Here is a 6,624-nt window from a genome sequence, read left to right on the forward strand (position 1 = left end):
TTAATTTGGACTGTGCGAGGTGGTTTCCAAGCAAACACCCCTCCCCTTTCTTCATCCCATACCTTCTTTGCTTTCCAGACCCTGATGTCATGACTCAGCACAGCTGCAGTTATGTATCTTTTTCCTTCCACCCGAACCCCCTCAGCTAAAGTCCCACTTTCTTGGCACCCAAAATGCAGTGCATCGCCAATGGAACAGATGAAAAATTGATTTTGGACTATCAGCCGTGATGGAAAGCTAAGGGCTACTGCATGGCTTTCTCTGAGTTGGCCACTAAAAAATGGGGTGGGCTGAGCCTTCTGAGAGGGTGGAATTTGCAAAAGTCTTTTCTAGGGGCGCCTGGGTGGCTCAGTGGCTTAAAGCCTCTGCCTTCGGCTCAGGTCATGATCTTGGTGTCCTGGGATCGAGCCCCGCATTGGGATCTCTGCTTGGTGGGGAGTCTGCTTCCTCCTCTCTCTCTCTCTGCCTGCCTCTCTGCCTACTTGTGATCTCTGTCAAATAAATAAATAAATAAGATACTAAAAAAAAAATCTTTTCTAAAAAATGGGCACTGGGAGACTTCCATCCTTTCTAAATCAGTCTGGACTCTGACCCCTTTTAGATAGAGTTCTGGGTCCATTTCCATCCTGTGGAACAGGGATGGCATGGTGGTGGGAGTTAACGGGATGGTTTACCCGGGAAGGTCTGAGGGCTCCAGGGAAGAGAGAGATGCTGGATGAGGCAAGGGCTCCCGCCACGCTATTATAGGAAAACACAAAACTACCACGAGAGAACAGATTTTCTTTTTCACCCTGACAGGTCAACTACTTTCTTGGAGCATGCCGGGAGCCATTGGTAACAGGTTACTTTGTTATTTAAAATATCATCAAGAAGAATTGGGGTGGGCTTTGGTCTTTCCTAGGTGGAGGAATGGATATATGACCTAATGAGGGTTTAAGGTGATTAGTATCATTGTTTCAGGAGCCTTGGAAAACCATTTCCAAGAGGGCAGGAACATTCCTATAAATTAATTCTCCTATCCCCATCTCCTCTCAAGGCAAGTGAGAGAGGGGGGATGTCAGACTCATATAGAGAGAAGACCATAAGTAGACAGAAAACACAATTTCCTTCTACTATGCTGCTTCAATCTGCATTATTCTTTGGCAGTTAAGGGTTGGCATGGCTGGTTACCCCTTTAGTTCTGGTCTGACTGTGATAGCACACCACAGAGAGATGACCTTTGTGGCCCAGGCAACTCAGAAAGGTCATTTTGCTGCTTGCCAGTAAATAACTGAACAATCTGGGTCTGATAGAATTTAGGCTAGATGTCCTTTCTTGTAAAGTTTTGATATAAGAGGAAAAAAAAGATAATTCACTGATTTTATTACCTTGTGGGAGGCAGTATATCATGGTGGTTAAGAACATGGGCTTTGGATTCGCTTGACTCATATCTTGTGTCCCTTGCTTAAGAGCTATATGCCCTAGACCAAGTTCCTTACCTTCTCCAAGCCTCAGTTTCTTCATCAGTAAAACAGGGACAATAATCCTATCTAAATAACAGGTCTAAAAGTTGTTTAAGAACTCAATGAGTAATATATGCCTGGCACACAGTGATACAACTGGTAAATGATAGCCAGTGGTAGTAATTATTACTTATAGAAGATTTGGATAGGAAAGCTATTTGGTAAATTCAGTGAGATGGGCCATTTGGCAAAGAAGTTCATTATAATACTCATTATTAAAAACAAACAAATAGGGTCACCTGGGTGGCTCAGTCGGTTAAGAGTCTGACTCTTGATCTTAGCTCAGGTCTTGAACTCAGGGCCATGAGTTCAAGCCCGTCTGGGGCTCCACACTGGGCATGAAGCCTGCTTAAACAAAGAAATTAAAAACAAACAAATAAATGTCCAAGACACTGGGAAGAGATATAAACAGGACAGATGCCCTTGACCTCTTCTATGACCACATGGCAATAACTTTTGACCACCGGGCAGCTGACTGAGACTGACTACCTGGCTTTCCCTGCCCCATGATCTATGAGAGTACAGTACGCTTTGTCTTGCCGGTGGCTAACATAATAGATCTGAGTTGGAAACTAAATATATCAATGCAAAGAATATTTACTGATCTTCTGCTGCATGCCAGACACTGTTGTAAGAGCTGGGGATCCAGCAGTGGTCAATGTCCTTGACCGCATGGCACATACATAGATGTACCTACATGTAAGCAATTGACAAGGTCATTTCTGATAGTAATAAGGGCCATGGGAACAAGGTTTCCTCCAGATGCATATGTTAGAGGCTTTGTCAGAACAAAGACTTGAATGTGGCTTTCAAGACCACCAGGGCTGATTCCACTGTGCCTACCTATGCCTACACTTAGGACTCGAGGGCTAAGCTTCTCACTTGGGAGACATAAGGGCCCCCAGGTCCTCTGAAATACAAAGCTCCACTCAGTGTGGGAGAGCCTTGGAAAATCTTTCTTCCCTCCTCCTGGAATTATGTTAATAGGTCTTACATCCTAAAAGGTCCCTTTGCAATAAAATTCATGTTTTCAACCAACTCCGTACTTTCCTGTCTCTCCCATTTGCACAGATCTCTGTTATATGGAAGTTTAAAAAAATGTGTCGAGTCCTCGGGATTACATGTTTCTGAGTAAAACAGAAATATGTTCCCCTTTTTATCCTCCATACAGAAAGTATCTCTGGAAACATATACCAACCATTGCCAAATGCCTGGGAGTCAGGAAAAGTGATACCTGCCAAACCTTTAAAGTTGGATTTTCATCCAAAGTGAAAATTAGGGAGTTGGCTTTCCTGCACGTTGGATCAATGACACAGGAAGCTGAGCGGGCCCTGAACTAGAGGTCAAGGGAGCCCAAGTTCTCTGGAAGTTATTAGTCATGTTACAACAGTCATGTTACATTGGTCAAACTGCTGCATATCCCTGGGGCTGTCTCCTCATCTGTCAAGTGGGACAATTCAAGAGTTGTTTTGGGGGTACGATAAAGTAATGCGTCTTTTTTTTTTTTTTTAAAGATTTTATTTATTTATCAGAGAGAGAGGGGGAGAGAGAGCGAGCACAGGCAGAGGCAGAGGGAGAAGCAGGCTCCCTGCTGAGCAAGGAGCCCGATGTGGGACTCGATCCCAGGACGCTGGGATCATGACCTGAGCCGAAGGCAGCTGCTTAACCTACTGAGCCACCCACGCGTCCCTAAAGTAATGCATCTTTTCGCATGATCCATCCAATAACCTGCTCTCTTTGTTTCTTGATCTGACCCTCCAAAAGGGTCAGTAGGGTCTCCGAAAGAGACCCTATTCTCTTGGTTACACCCTAGGTCACTGTCGCCAGCAACTGCTCTTATCTCTAAAATTTGGTTTCAAGGATTCCCTCCTCTGAGAATGATCTGGTCTTCTTCTGCTTCCTTGGCACCTACACTGAAGAATTCCCTGATCCCCTCTGGCCACCCATCCCCTGCCCCTACACCGCTGTCATTGCTCTCACCCTTTGGCCTCACTCACTTTCTTGTCTACTCTGGAATCAGTGCTTGATTGTAACCACTCCCCCTTTTCTCTGTTACATTTTCTTGGCATAATCAGAGATGCAGTTGAACCCAACTACTCAGGTCGTTGCAGCTGAGATGCAGTTGAACCCAACTACTCAGGTCGTTGCAGCTGACCTTAGCTGGGGAAAATCACACAATGGGGCTATTTTTTCCCCCCATTTAAATGTCATGACCCCTTACCTTAAATAAGCATTCACCACAGCCTAGCTACCCCATTATGTTTCCCTAGTGAGGTTGCTTTGCGATTCATCCAAGTGCCCATTTTATACTCTCTTCTCTCTCTCTCTCTCTCTTTTTTTTTTTTTTTTAAAGATTTTATTTATTTGACAGACAGAGCTCACAAGTAGGCAGAGGAAGAGGAGGAAGCAGGCTCCCCGCGGAACAGAGAGCCCGATATGGGGCTCGATCCAAGGACCCTGGGACCATGACCTGAGCCAAAGGCAGAGGCTTAACCCACTGAGCCACCCAGGCGTCCCTCTCTTCTCCTCTCTTAAAACTCTTGTCTTCCCCTGCCTGCCACTGCTGATGAATTACCCCAAATTCAAAGAGAGCTGAAGGATTTGGACAGAAACCCCAATGTCTTTCTGCCATCCAATCTGCCAGCCTCTCCATGCCTGTATTCACATTCTCCGTCGTCTTCTCATCACGGAGGGAAATCTGCCCAGAATTCCTCCCCTTCTCAGCAACTTCACTCCTGTGATTACTTCACCTCTCACACACCCGTCTTCTCTCTCCTGAATCCATTTCTCCACGTATAAACATGCCGTAGTATCTCCCACCTTAACACAAAACAGAATACGTTCACTTTTGACCCTCATCCTCCTGCCATCCCAGTTCTTTGGTCCCTGTCTGTGAAAACCTTCTAGAGAGCTGTCACACTCCAAGCCTTCACTCCGTCACCTCACATTCACTCTTCAGGCCACCCCTGTCTGGATTCTGCTTCTCAGTGTTCCACTGAAACAGCTCTGTCTGGGTCACCGGTAACCTCTGTGCTCTTCTGTCGTCCTCTTAACCAGACTGTTTATCAGCATTCAACAGGATTACTTCCCTCCTCTTCCTGGAAACAGCCGCCCTGTTTAGGTTCCCTGATGTGCCCTCTTCTGGTTTGCTTTTAAAACTTCTGGAAACCCCTTTCCTGTTCCCTTGGTCTCATCTGTCTCTTACCCAGTGTCATCAACATGCTGATGACTCCCTAATTAATATCTTCAGCTTTGACTTCTTCTTCATTGATCTCGATTTGAATGTATAAACACACACGAGACGTCTTCACCAGGATATCCATAAGCCATCACAAATGTTACCCTTCTAGAACAGAACTGAGGACTCCTCCCAAAACTGGTTCTTCTCCAACATTTCCTACTTTGGGTTAATTTGGCTGTGTCTTCCCCTCATTTATGCGATCCTTTGGGGTGCTTTTTCATCGTTGTATTTTAAAAATCCTCAGTGTGTGGTAAGTGTTGGTGCTCAGTATCATAATCTGTTGAATGAGGGAATGAAGGAAAGAAGGCATGTGGTTCAGCTTCAACTCCATGCCAAGGAGAAGGTAGGTCTCTGGTGTCATGAGAAGGGTATTCATCCATACTGTCCCTGGGTGAGGCAGAGACCAGGCTCTCATTTGTCCCCTCTGAGGTAGAGGAAAGTAAGTGAGTGAGTGGCAGTTAGGGTGAGACGCTGTGTTTACTCTGTTACATGAGGAGATCTCTGGTGTCAAGGGCTCCTCAGCCAGGAAACCTGTAGAACGCACCTGCACACAGGTAAAGTCACTTGACTGGGCACCTGGAAAAATGGGTTAACCACAACTTGCTTTGCCATATCTTCCTGCCTGGCTCCACCATCGTGTGGAGCTCCTGTGCTGTTCCCCAAACACCCACCTAAGGGTGGTGATGGTGTGTGCTTGGAGAAAGCTCCAGAGACCAGACCTGATTTTGGCAAACAAGCCTCTAGTGGTGGTTCTCAAACTTCCCCACACTTTGCGATCAACTGGGAGCTTCTGAAAGACACGGATACCTGGGCCCATCCTGGAGATTTTGCATTAGTTGGTCTGGTTTGGGACTGTCATGGGTATTTTTAAAAAGCTCTGAGGTGATTCCAATGTGTAGCCAGTCTGAGAACCCTGTTCTAAATGGATTAGATGGAATGTTCCTTTCTTGCTCAGAGGGGAAGGAAGAGCTTTGTGTGCAAAGGGGCAGAGAGCTGGCTGCTCTGGAGGTTTTAGGCATGGTGCCCCAACCCCCGCCCCTCCCCGCACCTCTGGTGCCTGGAGGCCCCATCAGGACTTTTCCTCCAGGACAGGGGTCAGGACACTTTTCATGCCAAGGGCCAGACAGTAAATATGTTAGGGCAATTTGGTCTGAGTCACAGCTACTTAATTTTGCTATTATAGTGGGAAAACAGCCATATGCAATATGTAAATGCGTGAGCACAGCTGTGTTCCATAAAACTTCATTTATGGACACTGGAATTTGCATTTCATACAATTTTCACGTGTCATGAAATAGTCTTCTTTTGCATTTTCTTTTTCAGCCATTAAAAAAATGTAAAAACCATTCTTAGTGTGTGCACCTATATGCAAAAAAGTGGTGGCCTGGATTTAGCCTTCTAGTTCTCTGCTCTGAGAGATGAGAGGCAGCCATTCTTCCTAGCTTGATAAATGGCAATATGCTTTCCCACTTTCTTCTCTTCCCCTCTTTGCCTCTCTGGGCTTTTCCCATTTCTCTATTGGTAATGATCAGCAAACCAGCTCTTCCTGTTAGGAGTGTCAGTCAAGAGAGGAGTCCTACTTTATCTACCTATGCATTTCATTCTGAACAGGAGCTCAAGTGTATTCAAGCAGGTGATCTTTAGAAAAGATAAGGCTTAGGTTGTTAGCTCTTTGAGTCATGCATTTTCTCCAAAGATCTGAGGACATTGTAGCAAGAACTTTGAACAGACACTCTTCCTTATGGAATCCTCACAGGAAGGAGGAAGCAACAAGAGAGAAGTTTCAAGTGCTGTGTGAGAAAGAGAGTAACTAGAGTCTCATGTCTCATTGGTTAATCCTATTTTCCCTAACTAGATTTAGTGTTTGCAGCAGACACCGTT

This window comes from Mustela erminea, chromosome 7 (assembly GCF_009829155.1).
Source record: "Mustela erminea isolate mMusErm1 chromosome 7, mMusErm1.Pri, whole genome shotgun sequence".
In the NCBI taxonomy this organism is placed as follows: Eukaryota; Metazoa; Chordata; class Mammalia; order Carnivora; family Mustelidae; genus Mustela; species Mustela erminea.